The sequence below is a fragment of the Rutilus rutilus genome (genome assembly GCF_951802725.1).
Source record: "Rutilus rutilus genome assembly, chromosome: 23".
Classification (NCBI taxonomy): domain Eukaryota; kingdom Metazoa; phylum Chordata; class Actinopteri; order Cypriniformes; family Leuciscidae; genus Rutilus; species Rutilus rutilus.
In genome coordinates this window covers 7,724,311-7,736,839 of record NC_140233.1, presented here as the reverse complement: position 1 = coordinate 7,736,839, position 12,529 = coordinate 7,724,311, and the positions used below count along the sequence as shown (strand labels likewise).

The window sequence follows — 12,529 nt, the reverse complement described above, 5'->3', positions numbered from 1 at the left end:
GTAAACAATGACAGAATTTACATTTACTGGTAAAGTATTACATGTTTTACTTGCTCCCTGAGGATTGGTGATTGCAGTCAGATGCTGGGTATCCTGGGACTTGGGTGAATAGACAAATAACACACGGTCACCTTGTTGGCTATACAGATGAAACCACGTCACACTGTGCTGCAAACGTGTTCATCAAGAAGCCCGGTCACACAGCTTGAGTTTAAATCCAGATAGCATCTACCATCAAATAAAACATTGGAATGTCAGAGATTCATCCAGGCCCTGACGGAATGACATCGGTCGTACCTATTTGTTCATCATATTATTTGCACACTGGAGTAATGAAAGTGATTTCCGTTGACACAAAGCGAATTGATTCTCCGTCGGTGCCTTTATTGCTCCATGAGTGCCGTCGATCACACTGATTACATTTGTAAAACCAGCGATCACAATGAAACGCACATTATTTCTTTTTTACCATTGGAGAGAGTGAAGTGTAAAAACGTTTGCATGACGGTGAGCACATTGTCACGTCAAGCCTGCTTTTTACAAATGCCCATGTGGGCGTAACAAATGGCGAGCGCGCTCTTCCGAGCCCTGCGCTCCAGGTTTTATGTGTACGCAACGTTTATTCACAAGGCCCCTGAATTCATAGCTCACACTGAGGAAGTGATATTTGGACCAGCATTTCTGTGGGAAATCTTTCAGCTCCTGTGAGATTTATATGAAGAACTAATCCAACAGCAGCAGACATAACGGATAACCCACACACACACACAAAACTCAATATAGCCCGAGCCAGCTGGGTTGAAATTGCCCAGACTGATTTAATATGCTGTGTGGACGGAGTTACCACAGCACCTGCCATCAAATGCTCAATTCCAAATCAGATCAATTCAGAAATCAACTTCACTGAATGGGCACAGTACTTATTAAAGACAGCTGCTCATTCTAGAGCACTCAACCAGCCTTTTAGATTATTCTACATAATTGTCCAATCATTCCATGATTTTCAAGGGTGTTTGTCTACATTTCATGATGGTCTAACTTTCTAAAAATGTTTCTCATCCTTTTGTCAAATATTTCAATTTAATCAATTCAGTCACAAGTTCACATGACTGGATTTTTAGCCTACTTCTTACCTCTTATGTTATATCAACAACTACTCATATTTTATGCATTGATATGAAGGCCTTCAATTGAATACTACAATACACTCTTAAAAATGAAAGGTTCTGTATTGGCATATGGTACCAGGATTTCATAAAGAACCACAAAAGGTAGTGTTCTTCACACTAGAAAAAACTTGTTCCTTCTGTTCGTTGAAAGGTTCTTTGGGAACCAAAAATGGTTTTTCTATAGCATCGCAGTGAAAAGACCCATTTTGGAAACTTTCTTTGTAAGAGTGCATATGAAACTGTATTACAAATCAAGTTATCGAGAAAAAATCCGTAACAGGGGCATATTTTTCCACTTTCGACTGTTTAAAAAAAAATTGTGTCTCTATATGCTATTATAGACACACACACACACACACACACAGAAGAAACATGCTATTATAGACACACACACACACACACACACACAGAGAGAGAGAACATACACGAACATAATTTAATGACGTTCCTTTCATTTATGCATAATATGTATTGTTAAATATGTTTATATATTCAAGATACATATCACATTTTGGCTATCACACACACACACACACACACAATTAAATCGGAAGCGTTGTGAACTTACAGCATCGTGTATCGCTGCAATAACACGTACGTTATGTTCATCTTATAAAACGCGACGATCCGTCCAGAAAAACCGCTGAAAGTGCTTGTATATCCGCGTATGATAAACCTTTCATATATCACAGAGGATCCCTCATATAGGCACATACATAAACTCTCTTCACAGGATCACAGACATCATCATCATCTTCATTATCATTTCTCGGGTGATCGATGAGCTCAAGGAGTCGCACAGATATTCTGATATCCTCCGTCTGTCCTATTAAAATCACAGCAGCGATTCGGTCTGCAGTCTGGACTCACCCAGCGCCGAATGAGAGAGAGAGAGAGAGAGAGCACTTCATACACACACGAGCACAAGCGCGCGCGCGCGTCTCCAGTCCCGTTTATTCAGTCTCCAAAATGTCTCTGAACAAATAAACTGCTGCGAAGCGTGCGTGCGAGAGAGATTCTCACGCAAAGGCTGAAAGAAATGTGTCTCTTCCTCACAGTTTACCATGAGAACCACATTTCCCGCCAAAATATCAGTAGTACAGTTCTAGCTAATGATTAAATAAATCGATATTGAATGTAAAAGAGGTATTAGGAACCTTTCTGACATTTAAATTCAGTTTGTTAAACTAACACCAAGTTACCACAGTTTAATTTTAGTAGGCTAACTGCAGTAATTAAGGTTTCCATGGTAAATAGGCTACTTCAAGGAAGCTGCGCCTATAATTAGTTTTTAAATGTCCATTCTAAAAAATGAACAGACCTTTACAGAAAACATAAGTTGCCCATGAGGGTAGCCTAATACTACAGTAAGCTATACTTTTAAGTAGGCTACTGTAGTCCAACATTAATTAATTCAGCATATGGTTTTATTCTAAATGACTTGAGAATAATACATAAGCAATTGAGAGAACGCTAAATAAATGTGGTAATCGAACAGGAGCATTGAATATTCATATTTATTATTTTGGTCACATGACCTTTTACGCAGCCGCCATATTTATGAACAAAGCAATAGCGGTGAATTCAAAAGCACCTGAGAAGCAATATCAATAAAAATGTCGATCACTGGGTTTGAGCCATACAAGTCTCAGGAATAATTTATAGGCCTACAGATCTGTAGGCTAGTCAGCACAAACATTGCCAAATATCACACGCCTATGTTTACATATGGCTACTTTAACCATGATCCATACAGTGGTGAATTAAGGAAACATTTCTCCCAAAAAATTAAGTTTGGTCATTTTTATCACCCTATAGTACCAAAACCTGTATGCATTTCTTTCTTCTATAGTACACAAGAAGATATTTTGAAAAGTGTCAGCGTCTATTTTTTTTTGGTCCAAAACATACTTGTCAAAGATGTCTGAGGTAAAATTTTCTCAATGAATGAGTAACTTCAAATTTTTCTATGATGAATATCACAGTACTATGGTATTACCTTCTGAAACCCTCATTTTTCCAATGTTTGTTCTAAGGAAAATGTTCAGGAATATTAATTATTTTGCTGTTGTTGACTGTAGTACCGCACATGAGGTCATGGGGGCACTGTTGCTCTCACTCAGATTGCTGTGCCTAAAAAAACATTTTCCAGGCACCTTAAGCATCTGCCTGAAGAAGCTGTTTGAACACAATAGCTGTGAGCAGCATAAACAAACGGCCTCCCATGACATAACAGCTGTCTGTTTAAATTCATAGGGGTCAGTGCACATCACACGCACCCATAACTGCATTCAGTAAATGGGCGTCCCAGGATTTTCAGCTCCTCTCGGCGTGATAAATCAGATTAAAGCTGCGTACAGGAGATTTTCCAGACAGACGTATGCCTGGATCGATGGTCTTATTCCGACTGGGCTGCATTAACAGATGAGTTATGAGAGATTTCTGCAGACGCCACGGGTATGCAGAGACTAAAACCTACAGGATTGGAGTCACTTAACACCTTAAAATGTGTGTGTGTGTGTCACAGCTAACAAGCCACAAGTTCTTAGAGTGAACTTCCTGTCGTAAGATGGGGAAAACGGTAACATTTAAGAGGTTGAGAGATGTTTCCAGGATCCAAAATAGACTTTTTTGAGAGATAAATATGTTTTAGCTGTAATTAATATATAAACTTAAATATATTATGTAACCACTGTAAAAAAAGTACAATCAACTTGGATGTTTAAGTAATTAAGACTTAAATTACATTAAACTGACTTGAATCTTGTATAACATAAAAAAGTTGAAAATTGCTAAACTTATTTTGAGTTAAAGCAATGTAATACTGTACATGTTAACATAACTCTTATTGATCATCATTTTTTTGTACTGTGTATATATTAAAATGATATATAAATTACAATTAGCCTTTTCCATATCATAAATCAGCATTAAAATATTGTTAAAAATGTTGTTTGTCAAATGATGTCATTTGAAGGTAGCCAATCATGATGTCGGTTCATAATTTATTCATTTTGGTGGGTTAATTGTATGAAATGAAAACATTAAACTCTCAGAAAAAAAATAGGTTTAATTGAGTTATAGATATAGGCAAGTTAAAACAGTTTAACAATGAAAAACAGTTATTCAAAATGAAAGGACTTAAAATATCACACTATGGCAATTCATATTTTGAAACAAAGCATCTAATTCTTGCAATATTTTTGAGATGATAGTATGCTGATTTAGTTATTGCTTTGACATGACTACTGAAACTAAGGTCTGACTCCAGAATCACACCGAGATTCATGACTTGATTTTTAGTTGTTTGACCCCTAGAGTGAAGGTAGGCGTTCACCTTGAGAACTTCATCTTTGTTTCCAAACGCAATGACTTCAGTTTTGTCTTTGTTTAGCTGAAGAAGGTTTTGGCACATCCAACTGTTGACTTCGCATCGGCACTGGGAGTCAATGGGGCTGTAATCGTTAGGCGATATTAGATCTGTGTGTCGTCTGCATAGCTGTGGTAAACAATTTGGTTCTTTCTCATTATTTGGCTCATTGGGAGCATATACAGGTTGAACAGGAGTGGGCCAAGAATTGAGCCTTGAGGGACTCCGCATGTCATGGATGTCCACTCAGACTTATGGTCTCCTATACTCACATAATAACCTCTCCCATCTAAGTATGACCTGAACCATTTTAGGACTATCCCAGAAAGCTAGACCCAGTTTTCCAGCCTGTCCAGAAGTACGTTATGATCAACAGTGTCAGATGCAGCACTGAGGTCGAGTAGTACCAGAATTGATGTTTTGCCTGCATCAGTAATTAAACGAATATCGTTTATTATCTTTATGAGCGCTGTCTCTGTGCTGTGGTGCGGTCGGAAACCAGATTGAAAATTGTCAGAGTATCCATTCGAGCTTAAGAATTTGTTCAGCTGATTGAAGACGACTTTTTCAAAGATCTTGCCTATGAAAGGAAGATTTGCGATTGGTCTGTAATCGCTCAATATGTTGCTATCCAGATTGCTCTTTTTTCAACTGCAGTTTTAAGGGACTTTGGAAAAGTCCCGTAGAGAAGTGAGGAGTTTACCACTTCTAGGAGATCTGCTTCTAAGCAGTTTAACACACTTTTGAAAAAGGAAGTGGGGAGTGTGTCAAGGGCGCAGGTTGATGTTTTACGGTGCTGTACTGTTTCTTCCAAAATGTTATCACTAATTTCTTCAAAATCAGACATAGTAATTTTCTGTGGATGTGGTCTGATCTTGTCTGACCTCAGTGCCACACGAGGATATCCTGAACGCCTTTCTGATATTATTGATTTTCTCAGAGAAGAAGGAAGCAAACTCACTGCACTTGATGTCTGAGAGCATTTCAAACATATAGAACGTTTGCATAATACTTTCATGTTTAATGGGCAATTTCATTTTTTTCTAGTGATAGAATATGTTTACGAGCTGTTTAATTCATTAAATTTAACCAAAATTAAGATATTATTATAATTTTTTTAAATTGAATGAATTAAAACTTAATCCATAACATGATCTCATAATGGGAACCCCTAAAAGGTTCTACAAGAAGCGCCTGACGGGTTCCATTTTTTATGGTAAATTTTACACTGATATAAAAGTGGCTAGAAGACAAACGAGTCGCGACAGATGTTTCTTTAGTACACAGTTTCTCTCTTTCATTCGAAACGCTCAGAGAGAGTTAAACTTCATTCTTAAAATTCAACTTAAACCATGTAAAAACTGTTTTATTTACTCGCCGGAGCCAATTTCGACTCTCATTTGTTGCTCGATGTCTGTGTTGGGTTCTCTAGCTGATTCTTTGTGACTGGGGAAAATGAGACCGACAGGAATAGAGCCGTCAGCCAGGAGAAAACAAACATCAGAATGGCATCTTCCAAACCACATGATTTATTTCACAGTTAATGTTGGAACAGCATGACAAATCTGAATTGTTTGTAAGGCACAGGACGTCGTGATGAGGGCAGACGCATATTAGGCCTAATCTGACGTATGAGCGACACTTGATATGATCTACAAGTCCAGTGTGACACAAACTCCGTCTGCGCACACCACGGCTTTCAGTTTCAGAATAATCCTGCTCTTTCGCTCTCTCCATCTCCGTCTCGCCTCTTTCCAGGGCTAGAAAGGTCAAAATGACACACAGAATCCAACACAACACTCTCTAGTAGAGAAACTAATGGCTTCTACTGACAAAAAAAGAAAGAAAAAAAGACAGATTTTGATTATTGTCCACATTGTGTCTTGCGTAGCCAGACTTTTGACTAGCAGCATAAATTATTCTGGCCAAGAATCACCCATCTGACCGACCATCTGACCAACATGTTAAGAAACCAAACACAGTTTGTTGTACTTGCCGCTGTTATAAAATAGTTGATTAATAAGCAGTCAAGAAAAAGAAAAAAAAAGTTTAAATAATAAAATATACAAATAATAATAGAAAATAGTTAATATAATGACTCAGCAGTATTGGTATGCTGGTAATGTTTAAATAATAAAAGAGTATTAAATTATAATAATTCATATAATAACACAATGGTGATGGTATGCTGGTAATACTATTTAAAAAAACATTTATATTAATAATTAACATAATTGCACAGCAGTATCTGTATGCTGGTAATGTTTAAATAATAATAATAATAAAATGTGTTGGTATGCTGGTAATGCTTTGCATAATTTAGAAATGATGCAGTTATTCTTGTGAATAGTTTTAGTCTATAGGCATCTTAAACTAAATTCTGGTTATATAAGATTTGATGCCACTAACCTAGCAAATTTGTCAAAGAAAATAGGTCTTCCTCAGTAGTTTTAGCAACATAGTGCTGTGTTAAACAAGACTGCTACAAAAACCTGCGCACTCCGAGAGTTTTCGCCAAGCAGCCAATCAGATTTGAGCTTGTCAGATCGAGGAAGAGCGGGAGGCGAGCGGAGAGAAATGGCTTGGCTCGCTTTAGCTGGGCTCACACACAATACACTATGTTGAGATATTTCTCTTTGTATTACTGATGGCATTTCCCAGCCGCAGGCTGCAGTGCGCAGACAGCAATAGCTACTTTAAAATATGTTTCCAGCATAGCACTCATCTCATCTGGAACCAACGAAATCTCATTCTCTTGTTCTGTATTCTCTTGCTATGCTGGTAACAATTGTATCTACCCACACTGACTTAGATCACACTAGAACACACACACACACACACACACACACACACTTAAACAATGAAAAAAATGTCTCAATAGATTTATAGCTACATTTTATTAAGCAACAATGTGCTTATATACTTCACATTTTTTAAACGCAGCTTCAAATTAAACACCATAATTAAATGCAAAATAGCACAGATAACACTAAACAGAACTGTAAAGTAAACACAACTATAACCCTTGAAAACTACCCACAACTATTTATAAACCTTACAAGTTCCCATTCCTTGCCAGAGCCTGCTTAATTAAATATGTGTGTGTGAAATAGCCAATGGCCACGCCCACAAACACAGTGGCCACTCCCCCAAAACACAACGCACAGATCAGCTGACATATTAACTTCGATTAATTTACATTAGCCAATTAAAAGCACAGATGATATATCATTATTTTGTAAAATGAACAGGAAAGAGGGCAAACTGTAAAAAAATTGTTTTTTCAAGGTAGTCACTGAATGGAAAAACCCCTGAACTAGTTTTGGAGTGACCTGTTTTTCTCCGTCTCTGAGGGCACCAGTCAGGTTACAGAACATAATATGTAGACTTTTGTGTCCAGAGAATCAAGTTCTAATCCTGCCTCCAGACCTTTCAATGATTAAAACCATCTGCATAAAAGAAATCATACACTCTTCAACATTAGGACTTCAAAATTTCTCAGCCTTACAACACATGCTGTCAAACTCTAAGCCTCAACAGTACAGAGAATTGTTTCAGTAAATCCGACAGAACGCAATGCTTGTAACCTTTGACTGAGGGTCATGAGGTCATTTTTAGGGTTTACATAATCAGCACTCGCTGACTGCCCACGTCCAAGCATAATATTCAGATTTTGCACTTCATGAAACACATTTTACCCAAACATCAAAGGCAGAAGTTCTCTAAGGAATGTTCTCTGCATTCAGACCTTACAATAATGAAACCCTACGGCAAAACAAGTCACAGTCACTGAAGTAATACATCATTAAACTCCGCAGCACTATTTTACAGTATTGAGTACTGAAAGTACTTCAGTGAAACCCTACAGTACTGAATCCATACAGTACATACATATTATTGCATTGGGACTGTAAAGTACTGAGATATTACAGTATTAAAACTGTACAGTACTGACATTTTACAGTGTTGAGACAGTAAAGTACTGAAAATTACAGTATTAAAACGGTACAATACTAAAATTATACAACACCAAAACTATAATACTTATTATAAGACTGACTCTACCGTACTGACATTTGAGACTATAAAGTTTAGTACTGAAATAGTACAGTATTAAAACGCCTCAGTACTGAAATCATACAACAAAACTCTTGAATACTAAAATTTTACAGAGCTAAAATTCTACAGTACTGACATTTTACAGATAATACTGACATTTTACAGAGCTAAAACTCTACAGTACTGACATCTGAGACTGTAAAGTACTGAAATATTACATTATTATAATGCTACCGTTCTGAAATCATACAACAAAACTCTACAATACTGAAACTGTACAGTGCTAAAACTCTATAGTACTGACATTGTACAGTGCTAAAACTCTACCGTACTGACATTTGAGACTATAAATGACTGAATATTACAGTATTAAAATGTTACAGTACTAAATTCATACAACAAAACTATATATAATGACATTTTATTGTGGTAAAACTCTACAGTACTGACAATTTACAGTATTATGTAAAGTACTGAAATATTACAGTATTAAAACGCTACAGTACTGAAATCATTCAACAAAACTCTACAATACTGAAATTGTACAGTGCTAAAACTCTACAGTACTGACATCTGAGACTGTAAAGTACTGAAATATTACATTATTATAATGCTACAGTTCTGAAATCATACAACAAAACTCTACAATACTGAATTGTACAGTGCTAAAACTCTACAGTACTGACATTGTACAGTGCTAAAACTCTATAGTACTGACATCTGAGACTATAGGACTGAATATTACAGTATTAAAATGTTACAGTACTAAATTCATACAACAAAACTATATATAATGACATTTTATTGTGGTAAAACTCTACAGTACTGACAATTTACAGTATTAAAACGCCTCAGTAATGAAATCATACAACAAATTTCTACAATACTGAAATTGTACAGTGCTAAAACTCTACAGTACTAACATTTTACAGTATTGAGAATACAAAGCACTGAAATATTACAGGAATTAAACGAATGATAACCAAATCTGAAACCACAGGATACTGAAATCTTACAGTACTTGCACTAAGTCCTCTTCAGCTTCAGTGCTGGGATGAGGGATGGGACGGTACGTCTCACCACCATCAGACCATCCTAATAGAATAAACCAGCACAGGCTATTTTACAGATCAATGACGTTACATTATTGCAAAGTGTAAGTATTCATGAATGTGTGCGTTCTCCTGTACCTTCTAAGTGGGTTCATAAATATCTAACGCTGGAACAATGATCCTGCTGTAAATGTGAGGATAGATGGATTTTTTTCCTCACAAATTCTCTTCACACATCTCTCCGAGAGATAGAGTTACTATAATGCCTTGTACACAAATCAGATTGCAGCTGAAAACATCAGCTGTTTCTCAGGAACGGATCAGCAACCAAATAGACCAAATAGATGCATTTCACAACCGTGAATTTTGTCTATATACATTTATCGGCACAGTTATTGATGCATGGAAAGACCTTTTCAGAGTCGAGCGACTCATCTCTCCCTCATTCACGCACTGCTCTGCATGTTTAGTGGACTAATGATGCCTGCAATGAACTGTAATTTGCTCCTTGAAGATCAGGCAGGTAGCAGTCCTAATAAGAGACCAGGAACATCACAAGCCGGCTTTGATGTAATGGTCAGGTATTTAAATTTGTAAGGATGGGGCGTTCATCATCTGAAGGAGCGTCGCCTCAACGTGCCCAGCCAATGTAGACGCTTCACAGATTAATAACCGAAGCACTGATTAATAGTTGTCACACCACACAGATGTAATGTGTCCAAAATCGCTTCCCCTGATGTTCGCTATATAGGGAATATTAAATGAGTGCTTGTTTGTTGTCGTAACGAAATAGGTTTGTTGTAATTACTTTTTTCACATTCACATTCACCAACAGATAGCTAAATACTTAATATTCACAGCTACCATTTGATAATACATAATATTACAATATAATATATTATTATATCATTTTATGACATAAAAGAATTACGATTTTTCACATATTTCAATAGTTTTCTTTAGCATAAAGACAATGCAAAAGCCAATAATTTTAATTATTTTATAATTTTGTTTGTTTGTATAGTAAATCAGACTATTTTTTTAGTCACCATGAAATCAAAATTGATATGTAATATCCCATGTACATCTTTTTTATTTTTTTTATTCATGTGCCCTCATATTCTTTAATTCAAATAACTTCCAGCAGCAACAACTCATCTCTTCTCTCATTACATGTTTACTGGAGCGAGGGCGGGGCAACCTGTCACTCACATGAGATCGACCAATAGCAAACCACAACCATCCAATCAATTCCCCATGGACAAAAAAAAAAATCCCACCCTACATTCTTTCTTGTTTCGAGAAGCCGCCTCACTCGTATATAAGTCACAATAGGGAAGAAAACACTATCAAAACTTTAAAATATATATAGATGAAGAAGGTCTGTCCCAAGGGAGCATAACATTTTCAGCTCCTTGGCATTAAGACATTTGAAAAAACTCTGCCCACTGTGCTTTTACGTTTAAATTGTAGGCATATTTGGCTACTTCATAGCAACCCTTAAGAGAGGGATCACATTAAATGCCCAAGCAAATCTCACAAAATGAAAATTGATTTGTGGGCTGGATTAAGTAACACTTATGTGATTATCTCATAGTTTGTGACCAGTGCCATAGGGAAAACTACACTGGTAAACACTGGTGTGGAAATAAGCTGAAAATCTTTACCAGCAGTGTTTTACGCAGGGCAAGGGAACCAGCTACAGGTCAGGAGGAAAAACAAAGCTCTCAAAAAAAGTGTTTCGGAGAGATCTCGAGGTTGTTTGATTGATTTCCTTTAGGTAGATCCTCCCGTATCATCCCAATAGACAAACTCAGTCTAAAGACAATTTAATTAAGAGGCAGATGGCAGCAGGGGAGATAATCCTGCAGAGTTTGATGTAATTCAGAGATGATTAAAAACCCATCGCTTCATTCCCCAAATGGAACGGCGGCCTCACTTTAACCACACCGAGGGTGCGAATCCCAGATTTACCCACAGGCCCCTCCTGCGGCGGCACTAATCAGCTGGACTCATCTGGAATTACCGCTAGAATTTTCCATAGGAAAGATCGAGTCAATGTTCCCTCGTGGCCCAAGGAGGTATCTGGGAATTCTGTTCCTACATGATAGAGCCATTTCAGGCAAATATAATCATGGTTTGCCTTCGCTTTGGCTTCATTTACACTCTGCCGTAATGTCCGCATGATTAGCAACATCTCACGTAGAGTCTATTTTCAGGAAGGATATTTATAAAGCCAGAATATTTAAAGCGGTCACAGGCTGGTTTGGATCCACCCCAGATTTTATAATCGCTGCTGGAAATCTACAACCTACATATTAAAAACTATTTGTCACCATATAATTTTTGGATTGCTGACAGCGGTGTTTAATTCAAAACAAATTTTAGCATTTTAGTGCTTCATGATGAAACCCAACAAGAGCGTTTTGCATTTCATCAGCAAAAAACAAAAACAAACATTAAATCAGCAAGTGAATTAGAGTATGGCGCATTAGGGAAGAAAAATCACATTATTAATTAATATCTCAATTGTTTCTACTATAAATCAGTATATAAATGGAGAGCAAACATTTGCATATGTTTCCTGCTCCTCATGTGTTTGAGAAGAGATCTCAACAAACGCTCAGATTTGCCAAGCCATTTTTCAAGATGAAATGACCTGCCATCCACGTTCATTTTATAGCTCTGTATTCTTGCTGTGTGTCAACAATTCTCTCATTTTTGTCCAAAGAATGAGGAACAACAGTTCAATGAAACACCAGTGAGAACTCCATCAAGTCTTCTGAGCGCCAAAAGAGCTTACTTTGCACACGCATTGTTGTGGTGTGCGTTCTCCGAGAAGTCTGTTCACCAGTTTCCCGTTCCAGCTCACATTACCG

General features: G+C 37.0%; 1 protein-coding gene across 3 annotated transcripts in view; it reads right to left on the bottom strand.

Annotated features, from left to right (window-relative positions):
• lingo1a (leucine rich repeat and Ig domain containing 1a) overlaps positions 1-12,529 on the bottom strand; it is a 78,940-nt gene that overhangs the window by 19,690 nt on the left and 46,721 nt on the right. The window contains exon 1 of one of the 3 annotated variants that reach the window (XM_084398050.1): positions 1,738-2,150. The exons of 1 other annotated variant lie outside the window; for it this stretch is intronic. The gene's annotated coding sequence lies outside the window, so the exon portion shown is untranslated. Of the gene's footprint in view, positions 1-1,737; positions 2,151-12,529 lie in introns of those variants that run through there. One more of the 3 variants, XM_084398051.1, reaches the window with a different exon arrangement.